This window comes from Eptatretus burgeri, chromosome 3 (assembly GCF_056783735.1).
Source record: "Eptatretus burgeri isolate ZD-2024b chromosome 3, Ebu_testis_v1, whole genome shotgun sequence".
Classification (NCBI taxonomy): Eukaryota; Metazoa; Chordata; class Myxini; order Myxiniformes; family Myxinidae; genus Eptatretus; species Eptatretus burgeri.
In genome coordinates this window covers 96,995,262-97,015,261 of record NC_140963.1, presented here as the reverse complement: position 1 = coordinate 97,015,261, position 20,000 = coordinate 96,995,262, and the positions used below count along the sequence as shown (strand labels likewise).

Below are 20,000 nucleotides of genomic sequence, written 5' to 3'. Positions count from 1 at the left end.
CCCCACGGATGGTGAACGTCTTCTCCTCTCTACGGCCAGCGAAGCTGCGATCAAGCCAGGGAATGTTGTACAGTGCGGGCCACATTGGCACGCGCAGAGGAGGCACGTTGATCGGCGCTGGTCGGATGCCCGAGCGGGCATGCGGGACCCTCGGCCGGTCACCAGGGCATGGCCCAGGGGTTTTTGCAGGACGATTCGCGCGCCAATTTCGGTGTGGGCGATTCGTGTCATGTTTTGGGGTCGGAGTGAAATATGTTCGATGTCTGAGATGACCTTTCCGGAAACGAAGTGGTGTGGTTTCCGGCCAAGATTTGCGGGCCAGGTGAGGGGTCAGGGCCAATCAGAGCACCCAATTCAGGTGATAACGCTTCGCTTTGGGGTGGCCCTCTGCCCCGCGCTGCAAGTCCTACTGTTGCGAATCTGGAAGCCATGAGCACACAACATATAGGTCCTATAGATCAGTTATATTGGTAAGTACATGTTTCCAGTTAGGGTCCCGACCCTAGTCTAATGGGTAATCAAATGTTCCTGCGCTGTGGAGTTATTTTAATAGTTAAGTTTTCTTTTCGTTTATTTTTACACCAACATCAATGCCGATGACACTGCATCACCCTCACCTTCACTTTGCTTCCTTCACCTCGCTCTGGCCGATGTCATGGTGGGCTGAGTTCAAGGAGGAGCCGCGCGGTGGCCCTTGACCAATCAGCGTGCAACAAATGAGGTGACCGTCGCCCGGCCACTCAGATCCCGCGACAGGAGGAAAGGGCTCTGTGTGATGTCACCATGCCCCCGGGCCAATCAAGGAGCTTGCTGCTCGTTTTGGCCAGGGGGAGAGACGAAGAGCGATTTGCGCACCAAAACTGGCCAGTGAGAGAGAAGAAGAGCGATTTTGCGTGCGAGTGGGTCCGTGAGAGTGGTTTTGCATGCAAAACCAGCCAGTGAGAGAGGGAGGGTCGCGAGGAGGCCCCCCCCCCCTCTGAAGAGGGGCGTATAATTATAGGCACGGTCTGCGCATTCATTGTTCTGGTTCTGGCAAGAAGTGCGCGCACGGGGTTCTGAGAGTTCTGGCAAGAAGTGAACATCTGCGCGCAAGGTGGTGGAGCGAAAAGTGCCTGCCCATGGAGTGGTCAGTGCCAGAAAGGGTCTTCTCCTGCCAGCTTTCACCCTGCTGACTTCGTTCGCCTGGAGCCCGGTCGTGAGGGCGTCTGGATCGTCCGGATCATGCTGGGGGTCCAGTTCTGCCCCAAGGACCTGGTCCTTGAAGACCGCACGATGCGGATAGGTCTGAGATTTTGGGTGTGTGCGTGTGTGTGTTCGTGGCACCAGTCAGATAAGTAGTGAATTGTATAAGTGCCGTGCTGTATATACATGCCTTTAATAATCGGTTTAACTCTGCTCTTGCGTGCTTCCCTCGTTCCCCAATTATTACTGAAAATAAACATCCCCATTTGTGAAATGTTTCAGCTCGTTCGTGTCTTTTCCTCCATTGACTTAGCATGCTGTGTGTTGGGAAATTAGCCAGGCTGTTGCCGTTGTAACGGGATATTTGGGACCGACGGACCTCGGCAATAAACCGCTCGGATCGCACGCGGTTTGAGTACGCTAAGCGGCTCGTTCCGTACGGGTGCTGTCGAGGGTGTGGAGACTCGGTAAATCGCCACGTGGTCTCTAGGTATTTTGAAAATTGGCGAATAACCCTGAACCATGTGGTAGAAATATTGACCCTTCATGATTCAATAAGGGACCCGTACTTCTCGGACTTTTCCGAAAAGTACGATCTAAATTCGGGCGATCGGCAGAGTCGACCCTATTGCTCCACCTCGCGGTCGTGCTCGTCGCCGACGCCCGGCCCCGCAACACTATAAAGGTCGGAGCGGTCCCTCCACCTTTCTCTTTCTCTCTGGCCTCGCCCTCGCCTCACTCTACTCGACATCGCCACCACCTGCCTCCTGCTGCCTGGACTCAACCTCTCTCGCCTCGCTCTCGTCTTTCTGCACAACCTGCCTCCTGCTGCCTGGACTCCGCCTCCTCGTCTCCGCCCATACAACATCGACCCCACCCGCCTACCTGGTCCTGCCTATCACCCCATCCACGCACTCTGGACTCCGCCTCTTCTCCATTCAAGCCCCTCCTTCACGAACACGGTCTCCACACACACTGCTGAAGCCAGAGACGACGCGCCCACTGTTGGGTACCACACCACGGAGCACCCCCCCCCCCCAACCGAAACGTATTGGTGGTGCGCCATGCATTCAAGTACAAAGGCACCGAGATCGTAGCTTCAACTCCTCTCCCTTCTTGTTCCAATACTCCCTTTTCATCGGGTTTTCTGTGTCTGTGTGTGTGTGCGTGTGTGTGTGTGTCCTGGCGCCTGTCTGCTTAAGTAAGACTGCAGAAGATCATTATTGTTATCATTTTTATTGTTATTATTTTTGCATTAAGTCTGCTCTGTGTCTGCTTTTGTAAGTTGCTTGTTTATTTGCTGCACCACACCTCTCCCCATATCTCTGCACAACATACCCCAATAAATTTTTATCATGCCACATACCTTTCCTCGCCCATTGTAATAAATCATTATTAGGGATTTTCCCTGCTCATTTTTGTCTTTTCTTCCATTGATCCAGCATGGTCCAAATCCTAGTTTAGTCGGGACTTTATCCCCAACAACCTGTTCCTTTTTGCCGGTACGTCCTTGGCAGTGTCGCTCGGCTGCATCCAATCCGGAAAAGTGATCCAATCTGGTAGAGTGATCCAGTTTGGACAAGGCGTACCGAGGGCGTGTTCCCCGGTAATTAAATCACATGATTAATTAGGTAACCCGATTAACCCAAAGACCGGAGAACCCTCGGTCACGCGGTTGAGTTATTTGCGTCCGCGGTCGGTTAAGCGACCCGCCGTGTCACGGAATTATCCGTGTGCGACGGCCTACAATTCAGGGGAGTCTTGTGGGAGCTGAGATAGCTTCCGCCACCTAGTGGTCTTCTCACCCGACCCCCGGTCCGCAACAATATGTATATATATATATATATATATATATATATATATATATATATATATATATATATATATATATATATATATATATATATATATATATATATATATATATATATATATATATATATACACATATACTTTTCTCTGGAGAATTGGACCAATAACTGGATAACTATAATTTCCACTTCTGACGAAGTTTTGACAAGTGGAGATTCTCAAGGTGCCGTCAAATATTGGAAAAACAAACTTAAGTTCAAACATACGTTAACTCATTCCTGTCCAACTGTTAATGAAAATCACAGGTTTCTGCTAATGTTGCTTTCTTTACACCCCTTTTTTTCTGTCCCAAATTGCTAAGTGCCTGGGAAATTGAAGGCTAGCTTGATCATGGCTAGTTTACTGCTTGTTCTGTTTATTGTTGTCATATTTATTGTCTATATTGACTAAAACTCTCCCATCCCTCAACCACGGTTGTCCACACATCAACAAGTGCTCTTTTATATTTTTCAACAAAAAACTGTGCTCTTTATTTTTTTTTTCAAAGTATTATCATTTCTCATTTCCAAAGTGCAAGGTTTGTACTCAATGGTTTCTTCCTGAAGAATACCTTGTTGCTATCTCATTGTTGATTAAATAATCCAGATGGTTCCCTAATAACCTTCAGGTGGGGGGAGGGTGGAAATCTGCCTGTGCTTCTGAGTTTGACCAGCATTTCCCTCATTGAATTTTAAAAGTAGTGGAAAAGGAAACAATGAAACGTGAAAGTAGGATGATGTTTGGGGTTGCGATTTCTCCATTTTCAATCACTGCCGTTCACCAACCTTTTGTTATTTTGTTAAGAGACATTTCAAACCATTGTGCTGGAGGAAAAAAGTGTTCACGGTCCATCCTTAATCCACTGAGCATAACTCAAGACGAGCTCACACTGTGGAAGTGACTGAGGGAGCTGAGCAGCTGAGAGAGAACACAGGTTTACATTGGCAGTGAGCCCCAATTAACCAGCGGATGAGGCTGAGCGCTGTTAGCTTCCTCGGGTATAGTCACATTGGAGAAGTAGTTCAACTTCGATGTGAAGCAGCCATGGGAGGGGCTTCAGTGATGGTGAGCATCATGCCGAGGGCGTTTTTTTTTTTTTTTTTTTGTGAAGTTGATCCACTTATATCATCTTTAATCCACTTTATCTTTACATTGATCTATAAAATAGCAAGGAATACCGTGATTACTTTATTTATCATACCTTGTGGTTAATCTGTAAGTTAAATAATCCCTAATATATTTGTCGTGTATGCCCATACATGGGGTGTTCATTGTTCTCAGATTGTTGCTTAACAGTATCCCAAGAACCAACAGTGCTATCTACACACACACACACACACACACACACACACACACACACACACACACACACACACACACACACACACACACACACTCAAAATTTTTTTTTTGTTTTAATGAAAACACATGGAAGGATGGAGCACAAACAAACAACCAAACAGGTGGGATGGAATGACAAGGAAGGAATGTTTTTCCTGATTTGCATGTTAATGACATCATCATCATCTAGTAAATTGTTTTCAGGGGTGTTTACATGGGGAACCACCCTCCCGGCCCCCACCACCCTCTCAACGATCTAATGTTGCGAATTTGGAAGCTTACTGCACACAACAGGCAGGTCCTATAGATCAGTTATATTGGTAAGTATGTTTTTCTCGGTTGGGTCCCGTCCTATGTTTAATGGGTGATTAAGTGTACGTGTGCTGCGAAATTATTCAATAGTTAGGATTTCTTCACCACCAACAACAACTACAGCTACTACTACTACATTCCTACAATAACGCCACCCACTTATACTACTCTCTACTACAACTACTACTACAACAATACTCTCTACTACAACAACGCCACCTTCCCGCACTCGACCGGTCGCCATTACGCACGTGTTTTTGGCTGAGGATGTGGGTGGAGCCTTCGTCGCCTTGGGTCGAAGCTCCGCTCCGAGGAGGGGCAGAGAGCATTTCCTCCAGCCAATGAGCAGAGGGCAAGCACCACACGCGCGCCCCAGCCAATCGGGAGGCCACCACGAGTCGCCTGACAACCCACCGTCAAATCAGGGGGCGAGTAGCGGGGGAGAAGAAGCCCCTCCCTCCAAAGGAGGAGGATTGTAGTTGTCTGGAGGAGAGGGCGGCAGTTATGAGGATCGTGGCGATTGCGGCAGACGGTCGGAGATTGGCTTGGTCTGGACCAGTTTTTCGGGAGATCGTGTGATCGTTGTGCCTGTGGAGAGTTCTGCAGACGGTCGTGGTCGTGGTTGGAGCGGTCTGCGGTCCTTTGGAGGGCAGGTCTGGAAGTCGAACAGCCAGGATCCTAAGCTGTGGACTTCGGGTCGTGGGTTTGAGTCCCACCGGTGGTTCGGAGTCCGTGTGGCCGTACGAAGCGGAGAGGTACCCCGGCCCGGCTTGACCGTGATAGACCCACGGGGTCCAGTTCGTGTGTGTGTGTGTGTGTGTGTGTGTGTGTGTGTGTGTGTGTGTGTGTGTATGTGTGTGTGTGTGTATGTGTGTGTGTCCGTGGGCCCTGTCTGTAAGTAGAATTGTTTAAGGAATTGCTTGTACATTTGATACCCTTCTTTATTCGTGATAACTCTGCTCTGTGTTCCCCTCCCCAATTATTGTTATAAATAAATATCCCTTTTGTTGAATGTACCAGCTCGTTCTTTGTCTTTTCTATCATTGGTTTTCCGCACTGCGAATGGGAATTAGGAGGCCTCATTGTTGCCTTAATCGTGCAATTGGCCGGCAGGGTTCTGGTACTCTCCGCTCGGGGTATGACTCGGATCCGGCTCGGTAACGGCCCGGATCACACAGATACTGCTGAGGGTGAATTTCCCCGGTAGTTTGATGATGTGGGTATTTTGGTATATTGAAATTGACAATTGATCCTACCCCACATGGTCGACCTATTGGCGATCTTCGGTCCGATAAGGAACCCGTGACCTTTCGGATTTATCTGAAAGGTACGACCTAAATTCCAGGTGTTCAGTGGAGCTGACTCTACTGCTCCCCCTAGCTGTAGTGCTCGCCACCGAGACACGGCCCCACAACAATATCTCATACAAGTCCCTTCCTGATGTCTCTTGATATCCATTCCAATACACCTGTCCGTTCTGGTTCCGTCAGACATTCTGCTACCCTGTTGTCCTTCACTTTTGGAGTTATCTATTTATTTTGTACGTCAACATCGCAGAATTTTTCTTTACCCTCTCTATTTTCTCTGCTCCTTCCCTTCTATTCTATCCCCATACTACTATGTCCTCCCAATCATCCTTCCCTTCTCTCCCAAACTCCACTCGGCTCCTTTCCTTCTCTAACCGTCCTACATTCTATTATTTTCCTCAAATTACTCCTTATCCTATACATACACAATAAAGAGATACCTCCATTCCTATCCTCTTCCCTTCTTTTCCTTTTCTCAATGTTGGCATTTCCAATCTCTTCCCTCCCCACCCCTCTCTACCCTGTGCACGTTTAATAAATAGATGCCTGAAAAGGGGTCACCTGATCACAACCATTTACATAAAGAGGAGGTACTGCACGATTTACTTGAACAATAGTACACATAGGGTATATGGGAAGGTGAATATAGAATGCTCTTTTCAATAACTGGTATGACCCCCTGCGAACCTCAATGAAAGCATCAGCAAACAGACCATTATTAGTCCATTTGCCAGAGAAGTAACCTTGTTGTCCTCAAAAGTGTATGGTTTTATGGTGGTTTCTTGTTTACAGGCATGCATAGACAAAATTAAGCTTGGTTGCCCAGATGGCAACCATGGGGAAATCTGTTATTTTTGCACAAATACAAGATGGCCATCATCGACCGGGCTGAAAGTATAACTTTTTAGGTAATGAACTTAAAATTACACATGAGACATCTTTTCCATATAATTTTGGCACGAGGAATCGATATTTAACCTTATTTTTGTGATTAGAAGTAAATTTGAGGTCAATGTTCGAGTTCCTGGCAATTGTTTGCCGTGTGAGATACATTTTGAAAGACAACAAGGTCACTATTCTGACAACTGGACGCTCACATACGACATTAATGCGAGTTACTAATTCATTGTCTTGTTTTTACAGATATGGCTGATTCAAGGTGCATTCTTCCCGTGTGTCATGGTGGAGGGGAATTGAAGAAATTCACTGATCAAGGGATCAAGACATTGATCTCCTGTGCCAAAGCCCGTGGAGATGAAGAGCTACGTGCAAAACTACAGGACATTGTTGATGGTGGTGGTGACGCTGTTCGCATAGAATGTCACAAAGGATGCTACTGTACTTACACATAAAAACAAAAAATTGAGAGACTTCCTAAATCACAGAAAAGAAAAGCTGAAGATGATTGTGTTACAGTGACAACAATATCTCGCACACAGGCAACAGGCAGTGATGCGTTTGTTTACAAATGTGACTGCATTTTTTGTGGCAAAGAATGTTTACCTGTTGATGACAAACATCCAAAAAGATGGGATCGTGTTAGTCAATGCATGACTAAAGAACGTTTTGACAAGGAAGGTAATCTCATCCCAACTATGAAAGATGCCATCATTAATGCTGCTGGGCAACGTAATGACGAAGTAGCCAGAACGATCAAGTTACATATTGGATATTTGGTTGATCTCCCTGCGGCAGAGTGCAAATACCATGTACCTGTTCTAACCGTTTCATGACAGTCCCTAAATTTGCTGATTTGCCAACTGGTGTTGCAGAAGAAAGTGCCCTAAAGAACTTCATAGAGCGCATGGATTGTGACAGGTCAAAGATGTGAAATAGCGTTGAACTGCATTCCCTGTACTGTGATCTTGGTGGCAAACTCACTCGATGTGATATGTTTAGCAAACCAACAGACTGCATGAGTAAGGACGTTATGTTAGTTCAGGTAGATGGATGTGCTACCATTGTTGGTTTCCGTGAGTCCATTGCTAACCATCTGAAAATGGTTAAAGTGGATGATGCAGATGAGAGGAGTATTGATTCTCTGGTAAGGCAGATCAAGAAGGAGGCACGCTCAGTCAAGTACAACAGTGCCAATTATGACCTCTAAGAATTTACACAAGCCAACACAATCAATGCAACAAACCCAACTTTACTGAGGTTGATTTCAGACTAATTGTCTGGTGGTGAAATGACCAAGAAATCTCTAAGCCTGAGCCAGTCAATTCAAAGTCATGTTACAGGTACCAGAAATCAGACAACATTAGAACTGGCTGTCAAACTACTGCACCGCCATGGCAGTTCTGATCTTCTAAGGTCCTTCATGAACATGGGTTCACAATGTCATATGATGAGGTCCTGAGATTCAGGAAATCCGCTGCTCATTTTCTCGGTGACAATGCTCAGCTTCTCCACCAATTCATGGGTTTGAGTAGAACTGTTGGCGTGATTTTTTCCTGGTTTGATAATCATGATCTGCAAGTGTTCATGCCTAATGGTCGGCGCACTACTCATGTCCTCTCACATGAATTTCAGAAACCCCATCCTGCAGGCATTCTTGAGTATGGGCATGCTCACCCAGGGAAGAGCGACCTTATTATCCCACGACTGTCTAAGAAAGCTGCCCAGTCTAGGACAAGCAGCAGCTCATCAGGGAGCCTTCCTCTGCAGCACTACACTGGGCCATCCAAAGTGAACTCCCCCGGCTGTGGATGCAACCTCTGGATTCTCCTACCAAGAAGTGTGTGCCCGGCAAGCTTGTTTAGCTGCTGCACATGAAAAGGACATGAAGTGGCTCAACACAGTCAGCACACAGGTGAACGCCATGGAATGGGGTGGGTTCAACAACCAAGAAGCATTCACCAGTCATGCAGAAAAAAAACCAGCAAGTACCTACATGTTCGGACCCCTTATTGATGCCAAAGCTCCTCATCCAGACACTGTAGTGACTTCATTGTAGTATCTTCAGAAGTCTTTGACTGATATGGGAATGACTTATGTCCACATCTCTGTGGATCTCCAGCTCTACATGGTGGCTTGCCAAATCAAGTAGCATGACGTTGATCGCTTTAAAAATGCGATTCTGAGGCCTGGGATAATGCACACTGTGTAGTCCTTCTGTGGTTGCATTGGCAAACTCATGCGTGGGTCTGGTGTTGAGACTCTCATCAGTTCAGCATTCGGGGGCTTGGCAGGAATCATGAGTGCAAGTCCTGGGTTTGATCAATGAGAGCCTTCAGGATGGTTTTGACTGCCCTTCTCATTTCCTTCCTCACCACCGGCCCCAAGACATTCCAGGAGTTGTGCAGCTACCTTGAGACATGCAGGCAGCACCCAACTGGGAAGCACTGGGTTCATAACTTCATCAAACCTACTCTGCTTGCTCATCAACTTCTGCGTAGTGAGAGGGAGGCAGACTTCCTGCTGCAACAGCTAACACTTGAACGCATGCTTCCCAACTTCGTTGTTGCTGGTCACCATCACTATGCCCATTACATCACCCATCACCTTCTGTTGATGCGCTATCTGCTGCCACCAGATGCCAAGTCAGAGATCATATCAGGTGCTTTTGTGTGTCGTCACCAGGAAGGCATTTGGAATGGTGTGAGCTCTGATCAGTTCGGTGAACAAACTGCTATTAGAATTGGGAAGGGTGGCCTCAAGGGTATGACTCTTTCTCCAGAGATGGTAGCAGAGTGGATCGATTCCTTTCCTGTCACTGCCTACATCTCAGATACAATGGTGCACATCTACCCTGACTCCTCAAACAAGGACAATGAAGACCAAGTGAGAGAAAAGGACACAAGAATCAGACCACGTCACAAGGAGGAGGGGAAGAAGAGGAGAGAACTTGATGCAGATGATAGGCGCCGGAATTTACTTGAATTGTCGAATGTGTCTCATCCTCTTGAGAATCACTCACCACATCTGTACAACATTGCCAATGGTCGAATTGCTCCCCAAGAAGCTGAAGTGAATGTTGAGGATTCCGTGGTTATAGGTCAGAAAATGGTTGCAGAGTTCCATGTATCCCTTCCAGGTGGATTCCATGCAACAATCTCATGCCCCATCAAGACAATGGAGCACCTACAGAAAGGAGTGAAAATTGGGGACAAGACGACGATCTTTGATCTCAAAACCATCTTCCTCAGGCTGCTGACTATTGGACAGCAAAGACAAATGGAGCTCGGACCTATCTTCCAGTTTGAGCTCTGCACAGTACCCCCCTCACTGATTGATGAATATGGGTGCTTAAGGAAAGGCAACAAAGCACCACTGGCACACAAACTCTGTGTTCAGGCACAACAGCCTCTGCAACCAGATGTTACCATTGTTGACACGAGCCAACTTCTCCATCATATTGTCTGGCCTTTCAGGGGAACTGTGTCAGTCTTAGTTGAGTCCATCAAGACAAGGCTGTCTACCATTGCTGGTCAGAAGATCTTGGTCTTTGACAAATATTATGATGTTTCTGCAAAGAACCATGAACGAGTGAGGCGTGCTGGCATTGGTTCCATCAACTATGACCTCACAATAAACACACCCCTGCCTAGTCGAGACGCCATCCTGAAAAACAAGCAGAACAAGTTGCAGCTGTCCAAGGTTTTGAGTACCTATAACTTTGGTGAAGGAGTTACTGTGGAGAGCCGTAGCCATGGTGCGTTCAACCATGATGAAGCAGACATTACAATGATCTCACACCTGCTCATGGCTGCTAAATGTAATGCAAGAGTGATACGTATCTTCTCTGATGTTTTTGTATTGATGGTTTACTGGGTTTACCAGCGCAACATCCAGACCACAGTGCAGATGGAAAGGTGGGATGGAGCAATTTGGGATATCAACACCGCCTGTGACCAGCTTGGCCCCAAGTGTCTGCAGCTTTTAGGAATGCACTACATCACTGGCTCAGATACCACGTCATACCCATACGGCAAGGACAAAGTGTCAGCCCTGAAGACACTGAGAGCTGGCAACTTCCCTGGTTTGTACTCCGCACTTGGCGAGCTGAACGCAAGCCATGAACAGCTCATGGAAGCAGGGCGAACATTCTTCTGTGCCATGTATTGTCAGCCAGAAGGTACCACGATGAGTGAGATGAGGTACTATATGTACACAAGGAAGTCTGGCAAGCCCCTCAAGCTCATGGCATGACCTCCAACTGAGATCAATCTCTTCCTACATATTTTGCATGCACATCTACAGACAGTACTTGCAAAATCAGCTGATCAGCAGGCTCCACCTGAACTTGACATTACAAAATATGGATGGGACATCAGAGATGGAATCCCAGTGCCAGAAACTTCTGCTACTCCACCAGCCCCTTTGGACCTCATGGATGTTGTGCAGTGTGGATGCAAAGCAGAGGGGAAGGCCTGCAGTACTGCAAGTTGCAGTTGTCACCATGCAAAGATCTCCTGCATGCTATACTGCACTTGTGGTTGCAGTGACAAGTGAAGTGGAAGAAGGGAGTGTCGAAGCAGAACTGGAAAGAGACGAGGATACGGAAGGGGACGAGTACAATGAATGGGAATGAACAATACGTAAGTTGTCTACTGGGCTCTATGTCCTCTGTTCCTAAGATGTCCAATATGATGACATGACAATGTGTATGCTTTCTGATTATCAACATACTGTTGTGAACCATTCATGACTTCACTTTTGCATTGGTGTTGCATAATTTTCAGCAGAAAATAGTCATGGACATTTCATGTGAACCTCTATTTATTCCTGAACGTAAAAAATAACCCCAAAATTGAATTCCTCATGTCAAAATCATATAGAAAAGAGGCATTACACAGGATTATATGTTGACCGATTAAAAACTTAGCCCCATCGTCTGACCTGTAGCGGCCATCTTAAATTTATGCAAATTACAGGAGGACCCCAAGGTAGCCATCCCGGCAACCAACCTGAATTTTATTAATGTACCCATGGTAGTCCAAAACAATCAGAAAACCATACACTTTCCACATCAACAAGGTTGACAATGGAACACATAATAACGGCAAATGGACTATATGGGACGTTTTCCTTCATAAATTATGCATTTTTTCATACCTTAAAATTGGCGATGCCTTGCAATTATGACTGTTAAGGGAGACAGCGAGTTTTTCGGGAAAGAGTGAGTTTTATGGCAGTTTCTCACTCTGCACAGGCGTGAATGGTGTTCAATAGGTTGTGGGGTATAGATCACCGAAGTGTGTTGTTAAACTGGTTCGAAACAAAATGACCCGGAAGCACGCTTGGTTCGATCAAACGTGCTTTTTGTGTTGAAGCATCGCTAAATATGGTTGCCCTGTCGATCACTTCACTCTTGACTTACTTTTGTGATGAAGCAAAGTCGTTGCAAAGAAGAGAGAATCGTATTTTCCAGGATAACTTGGGGCAGTTTTTCCAAGCTAGCATGAAAGAGAAATGTTAGAGTTGTGGTTAGGGCCTTTGTCATCTTTCACTCTGTACTAGCGATAGTTCACAACGTTGTTTCATCGATTCACTCTAATGTCTGCTTTGGAAAGTGGTGTTGGGAAAACAGGAGACTTCAGCGTTCATGATCCAGATTATTCATCCCATATCGGCTTCTTTGATCGTAAATTAGATTCAGTACTTTATTTATTATTTCATGGATACAGGCTTACAAAATTGCATGTGAAGTATAATTATTTTTCCTGATAAAAGTACAAATGACTCCCCATATTTACAGGTGGATAGGCTCTTAGTCTTTCAGAGATTCTGAATTACATACACCAAAGAGAACTTCATGGAATTCAAGATACATCATTTCATTTTATCTTTTATCTTATTGTAGTAGCTATGGCCACATTGAAGACGTGCCCAGGCAATTTTCACTGTGCATATCTGCATGCACACTACTAAAAGGGCCGTTAACTTATTTTGACTAAGTTAATTTATCCAGAAATGTCAGTGAAGTAAACTGGAAATTGAATGTGTTCACACGTTTCCTACGATGATTTAGTGTGTTTCAAGTGGTAGTTACAGTATGAGTATGAAAATTGAGTGCAATTGAAAAAACACCTCCTGATAGGGAACATTGATTTGATTTGAAGTACCGCACTCAACAGAGCGTTGATGCTGCCAAAGCAGTTTATTGGCAAGTGGTATACTAGGTGGTTTGTCATTGCCTTCCCAGCGTTTTTTGTCCATGCACTATCCTTTCAAATGCTGAGCATCAAACAATGAAGCAGCACCTTGCATTTCAAAAGTCCTTGGTATGACTCACACGGGGTATAAACCACCGACTTACCAGACTCAGAAAGGAAGAATTACATGGCAGCACTAAACACATGAAATGGTGATGGTTGTCTGCACAATGAGGTAGGAACTAAATTATAGAAGGACTATCTATATATATATATATATATATATATATATATATATATATATATATATATATATATATATATATATATATATATATATATATATATATATATATATATATATTGAGACGCAATGGTAACGCATTCCAAATTAAAATTGACATTTATTTAATAGCATGTGTAAAAGGATCAAAATAGTAAGTGATAAAACATGTATGATGGACATCTGCTGTGGGTGTTTGATTGTGTTTGAGTCTGATTTGTTGCTTGTGTTTGGACGTTTGAATCAAACCCAGGTGAGACAGCTTAGGGTGAGTGTGCGCCATGATGTGACGATTCATTGTATTGTAACTCTAACAACTGAAAACATTTTTTACTCATATAATAATCTAATTTATTTTCCCATCCTAATTCCAGAGATGTCCCCATGGAGAACCACACCATGGTATTGCCATGAAAGTTTGTAGAGAGTGAAGCTTGAAGAACGCTACGAGCAAGCACTGCAATGAAACAGTTAAAGAAACTTTTAAAAACTAAAGGTGTAATTTTTTTTATATGTATCTATCTATGTCAAAGTGATGGGTCATATAATGAAAGAAGATTGTACAAAAAGGGAAAACGTCAAGATAAAATTGCATATTTTCATCGAGCGAGCCACTGCATGAGGGACGGCATGACAACGCGAGGCCACACGCACGCGAGTATGGCCTGATCTTTGTTCAAGTCGATTGATATATTCAGTGACAGTGTGAATACTTTTGCCGTGTATGGCTGTGGCTTGGAAACAAAAAACAAAGCAGCTTATATAGCACTCGCTTAGTGACTTAAGCACTCAAGCAAGCACTCCAACAAAACAGTTGATAAGGAACAGCTAGCATGGCAAGCGATTAGCAATCACCAATTGGTCATATAAACACTATGCACACAGAGATGCCCGGATGTCAAGCAATGTCCTAATTGGACAAATGAACGTTTATTTAAGGAGTCGGAACTGCTGCTGAAGTCAATAAAGAAGTTTTAAATTTTAAAATTTGGCTGAGATTAAGAGATTCTCGAGGTAATGGCATGTTCTCAAATGAAATGAAACCACAAATGCTGGTGTCTCCAGGCATTTATAAGAACTTCAAACCATCCAGAAATTAAGAGGTATGATTATCAGACATTCTATGACATGAGTGAGGAAAGTGAAGAAAAAAAAAACAAGTTAAGAAACTATTGCGGCCTGTTACAATCAAGGTATTGTTGAGCACACAAAAAAATGGCACATTAAGACCCCAGCGATGGACAGCGGGGTGACCAAGGATGAGCCATGACAAAAGATAATTAAATATGGCCGTTAATTATCTTCAAAAGGGTTGTTTAAATGAACCCAAACACCCAATTTTCATTCACACACACCCATTGAGTTCCCTTAGTGCATGCAAAGTTTCAGGCTGCGAGGTTTCATGGTTTTGGAGTTTTGGAGGAGCTACACACATTGACTGACTGACACCTGACACATTGACACACAGACTATATAAAATATATATATATATATATATATATATATATATATATATATATATATATATATATATATATATTGTTGCGGGCCGGGGGTCGGGTGAGAAGACCACTAGGTGGGGGAAGCTATCTCGGCTCCCACCAGACTCCCCGGAATTGTAGGCTGTCACACACGGATAATTCTGTGATGCGGCGGGTTGCTTCACCGACCGTGGATGCCAATAACTCAACCGTGTGACCTAGGGTCCTCCCGTTTATGGGTTAATGGGGTTACCTAATTAATGACGTGATTTATTTACTGGGGAACGCCTTGTCCGAACCGGATTGGATCACTTTACCGGATCGGATGCAGCCGAGCGACACTGCCAAAGGCGTACCGGCTAAAAGGAACGGATCGTTGGGAATAAAGTCCCAGCTAAGCTTGGATTCAGACCATGCTGGATCAATGAAAGAAAAGACAAAAACGAGCAGGGACCATTCCTAATAATTATTTATTACAATGGGCAGGGATAGGTATGTGGCACGATAAATATTTATTGGGGTATGTTGTGCAGAGAGAGGGGAGAGAGGTGTGGTGCAGCAAATAAACCAGCAACTTACAAAAGCGGACACAGAGCAGACTTAACGCGAAAATAATAACAATAATGATAATATCGATAATGAACTTATGCAATCTTACGTAAACAGACAGGCGCCAGGACACACACACACACGAACACACACAGACACAGAAAACCCGTTGAAGAGGGAGTATTGCAACAAGAAGGGAGAGAAGTTGAAGCTACGATCTCGGTACCATTGTTCTTGATAGCATGGACGGGCCACCAATATGTTTCGGGGGGGGGGGGAGGATGCTCCATGGTGCGGTACCCGGCAGCTGGCACGTCGTCTCTGGCTTCAGCAGCGCATGTAGAGACCGTGTTCGTGAAGGAGGGGCTTGAGTGGAGATGGGGCGAAGTCCAGGCAGTGGGAGGCGGGTCGTGCAGAGAGACGTGGGCGAGGCCAGAGCGAGAGGGTGAAACAGAAAGAGAAAGGCGGAGGGACTGCTCCGACCTTTATAGGACGTGCAGCGCGGGGTGGAGGGCCATCCCCAAGCGAAGCGTCATCAACTGAATCAGATGCTCCGATTGGCCCCGACCCCTCACGTGGCCTGCAAACCTTGACCGGAAACTGCACCACTTCGTTTCCGGCAAGGTCATCTCAGACAGCAAACCTATTTCGCTCCGACCACACAACATGACAAGAATCGCCCACACCGAAATTGGTGAGCGAATCATCCCGCAAAACCCCCCAGGCTGTGCCCTGGCAACCGGCCGAGGGTCCCACATGCTCGCTCGGGCGTCCGACCAGCGCCGATCAACACGCCTGCTCCACGCGCACCAACATCGCCCAAACTGTACAACGTTCTCTGGCTCGATCGCAGCTTTGCTGGCCGTAGAGACGAGAAGGCGTTCACCATTCGTGTGGAATCCACTGCTGCCAGCAAGGGCCGAAGGTACATTGTTATAGATAAATCCATGCATGTTTCGTGAGTGACGTACGTGTCTGCCTTCGAGCACATTCCATACAGTGTGCGTGGTTCGGTCATTACGCACGTGGCCAGCACTCGCGTTCGCACAACACTGCTTGCGTGTGTGCGGGGCGAACTACAATATTGCTCAAATATTTGGTTGAAAAGGAACACGCCGCTTTTACTCCGCACACTCGTATCTCCGCCCAACATGGCGTGGAGTCGCCTTTATCGGCCTCCGTACGCGTTTCGTGCAGCATGGGCGTCATGTTGGCTGTGTTTCCCGTCGTGTTAAAAACACCATTCGTGCAGCCTCTTAAGAGGTATTCATTCGCATGCCTTTCCCAGCAATCTTCCCCAGATCATCGGAAGCAAGAGTCGATAATCCCAGACTTCCAAGTGCACTGTATGACTCGCTGCACACGTTGGGTTTCGGGCTCTCTTGGGAATTAGGACTCTGTGCTGTTAATGCCCGCGTGTCATCGTTTCCTCGCAGCGGCGCCGCACGCGCTGGCCTCCTTGAGGGCCCATCTCACAGTTAAGGCACACGTGGCTCAGATTTACCTCAGTAATAATCAGAAAAGAAGAGTAGGGACGAAATGAAGAAAAAAAATGGTGTAAGCAAACCGAGCTATGAGATCATCGCATCCCATGCCCCTGTTATCCCACTAGACAAAAGGAAAGGGACTATCTACACGTATATTGACGGAATAACTGTCTTGGGACCCCTATCTGTTGGGTGCATGCGGTTCTGAGAACCACAACATATATACATATATATATATATATATATATATATATATATATATATATATATATATATATATATATATATATATATATATATATATATATATATATATATATATATATAAGCGGGTGTGCTTACATATTGTGTTATGTAAGCACACAACACTTACATTGTGTAAGCACATGAATCGTGTTTCCCCACCATTGTCTCGGGTTACTCACTTGCATTTGATTTTTCATTTATTTATATTTTAATTTTCGGATGCTTTCTGACAGTTGTGTGATTTTTCTGGTGTACTGGCGTTGATATCCATCAGTACACAAAATTTCCGCGCTTCCCCATTGCCTCGGGTCACTCACTTGCATTTTTTCTTTTTTTTCATTTTTTTCTTTCATTTATGTTTTTTCATTTATTTATGTTTTAATTATGGATGTTGTCTGACGATTCTGTTATTTTTTTTTCCAGTGTACCTGCTTCAATGTTCATCAGCATGCAAAATTTCAGCTTTCTACATCACCCAGAAGGCACCGATATTTAATATCACTCAGTCAGCCAGTGGGTGCGCTTACACATTGTAAGCATACGAAACGTGTTTCCCCATTGTCTCAGTTCGCTCACCTGCATTTGATTATTCATTTTTATCTTGCCAAAACGAAGTTTTTGCAAGATATGTAAGTCAGCTTGTATGTATGATATGTAAGTCAGCTTGTTTTTTTTTTTGTTTGTTTGTTTGTTTGTCTGTAATCACGTATAAAAAATTCTGCAGAGCACAGTTATCATCGGAAATGTTTGTAACTTCGCATATCAGAGGCCTATAGAGGTCCCTTTCAGTGCACAAAATTTTGAAGGTCAAGGTCAAAGGTCAAGGTCACTTTGGCGCAAATCAGGGGAGTCGACGAAACCCTTATTTTTTGATCGGATGGTCTTCAAACTTCATGGGAATATAGTTCATGGTCTGGTGCTCAGCTGATTAGTTTTGGTGGTGATTGGCCTTGACCTTCATATGTTTTTGTTTTTTTTTTGGTCTGTAATCATGTATAAATCACTCTGCAGAGCACAGTTATCATTGGAAATTTTTATAGCTTCGCATATCAGAGGCCTATAGAGGTCCCTTTCAGTGCATAAAATTTTGAAGGTCAAGGTCAAAGGTCAAGGTCACTTTGTCGCAAATCAGGGGAGTCGACGAAACCCTTATTTTTTGAGTAACTTTGATCGGATCGTCTTCAAATTTCATGGGAATATAGTTCATGGTCTGGCGCTCAGCTGATTAATTTTTGGTGGCGATTGGCCTCGACCTTCATGGTTAGCGCCTAAGGTCAAACATATTTGACCCCAAGGTCAAATTTTCAAGTTTTAGGAACCATATCGTGTTGTACCTCAAATTGAACACCTCGATGAGTGCTTTCCAGATATGTCAAGCTTGAGACATTATGACGTCATTTGGTGACATTATGAGGAAAAAGCATATTTTTCATGGTTACTCTGTAGAACGATTCTCATCGGAATCTCTCGTCGGCAGATATTCCTCAAGGAGTCGCTACTGGTGGATAGCAGCTCTGTTCACCTCAGTGTGACCTTAAAGAAGTCACACGAGGTCACCTTTTGGCAAGATACGGGTCACCCTGAGGGTGACATTGGTTTATTTTTATTTTCTTTTTTTTTTTTGCATTTATTTATATTTTCATTTACGGATGCTTTTTGACAGTTGAGCGGTTTCTACTGGTGTATCAGCTTCGATGTCCATTGCTACACGGAATTACCATGCTTCCGCATTCTCTCAGTTCACTCACCTGCATTTTTTTCATTTTTTTTTCATTTTCTTTTTTCATTATTTATATTTTCACTTATGGATGTTGTCTGATGATTCTGCGATTTTTATATAAAAAAAATTCAGTGTACTGGCTTCAATATCCATCGGCACACAAAATTTCAGCTTTCTAAATCACCCAGAAGGCACGATCTTTAATATCATTCAGTCAGTGGTTCGAAAGAGCTTTATATATTAAATTAGCCTAGTGTGCTTACACATTGTGTAAGCATACGAACCGTGTTTCCCCATTCTCTCGGGTCGCTCACCTGCATTTGATTTTTTTAATTTATTTATTTTCAATTTTTTTTCATTTATTAATATTTTCATTTACAGATGCTTTCCGACAGTTCTGTGATTTTACTTGGTGTACTGGCTTCGATGTCCATCGGCACACAAAATTTCAGCTTTCTACATCCACCAGAACGCACTGATCTTTAATATCATTCAGTCAAGATATTCTCGTTTTGTGTGACTGATGAATTTTCTGAAATTTGTAGAATTTGATTTTCTCTTGTGGGGTATTATGTGTAAATAAAGGTGGAAAAAGCCTAATATAAGGCAATTTAATTCCAGGCTATAAGGCAACAAAAGGTGAAAAATTTGAAAGGAGGTGTGGACTTCCTATAGGCACTGTATATATCTATTCTAACAAAAGGCAATGTGTGTGTCTCCTCCATAACTCCAAAACTATAAAAACCTAGCAGCCTGAAACTTTGCGTGCATACTAAAAAAAAAACTCCAAGGAAGTGCAAGAGCGAAAATTGGGTGTTTGGTTAATTAAAACACCCCTTTTGAAGATAATTAACGGCCTTATTTAATGATATCCTTCATCAGGTGATCCTCGGCCGCCTCGTTCTATGGGTCTTAAGGTGTTTCCTGGGTAATCTCGCTGGGGTCTAAAGCTGCCATGTTTTCTGGCCTGCTTAACCATGTCTTGACTTGGAACAGGCCGCAATGATTTCTTAATGATAAAGTTGTTGATTTCACTTTCCTCACTCGTATTATTGAATGCCTGATCATCATAGCTATGAACTGCTGGATACATTGCAATGCTTATAAATGTTCGCAGACGCCAGCATTCATGGCTTTATTTCAT

At 44.4% G+C, this 20,000-nt stretch overlaps 1 long non-coding RNA gene across 1 annotated transcript in view; it reads right to left on the bottom strand.

Moving 5' to 3' along the window:
• Nucleotides 1-16,320, bottom strand: part of LOC147030500 (uncharacterized) — a 49,559-nt gene extending 33,239 nt beyond the window's left edge. The window contains exon 1 of the long non-coding RNA XR_015055788.1: nucleotides 15,704-16,320. This is a non-coding gene — a long non-coding RNA (uncharacterized LOC147030500). The remainder of the gene's footprint in view (nucleotides 1-15,703) is intronic.
• Nucleotides 16,321-20,000: the final 3,680 nt, after the last annotated feature.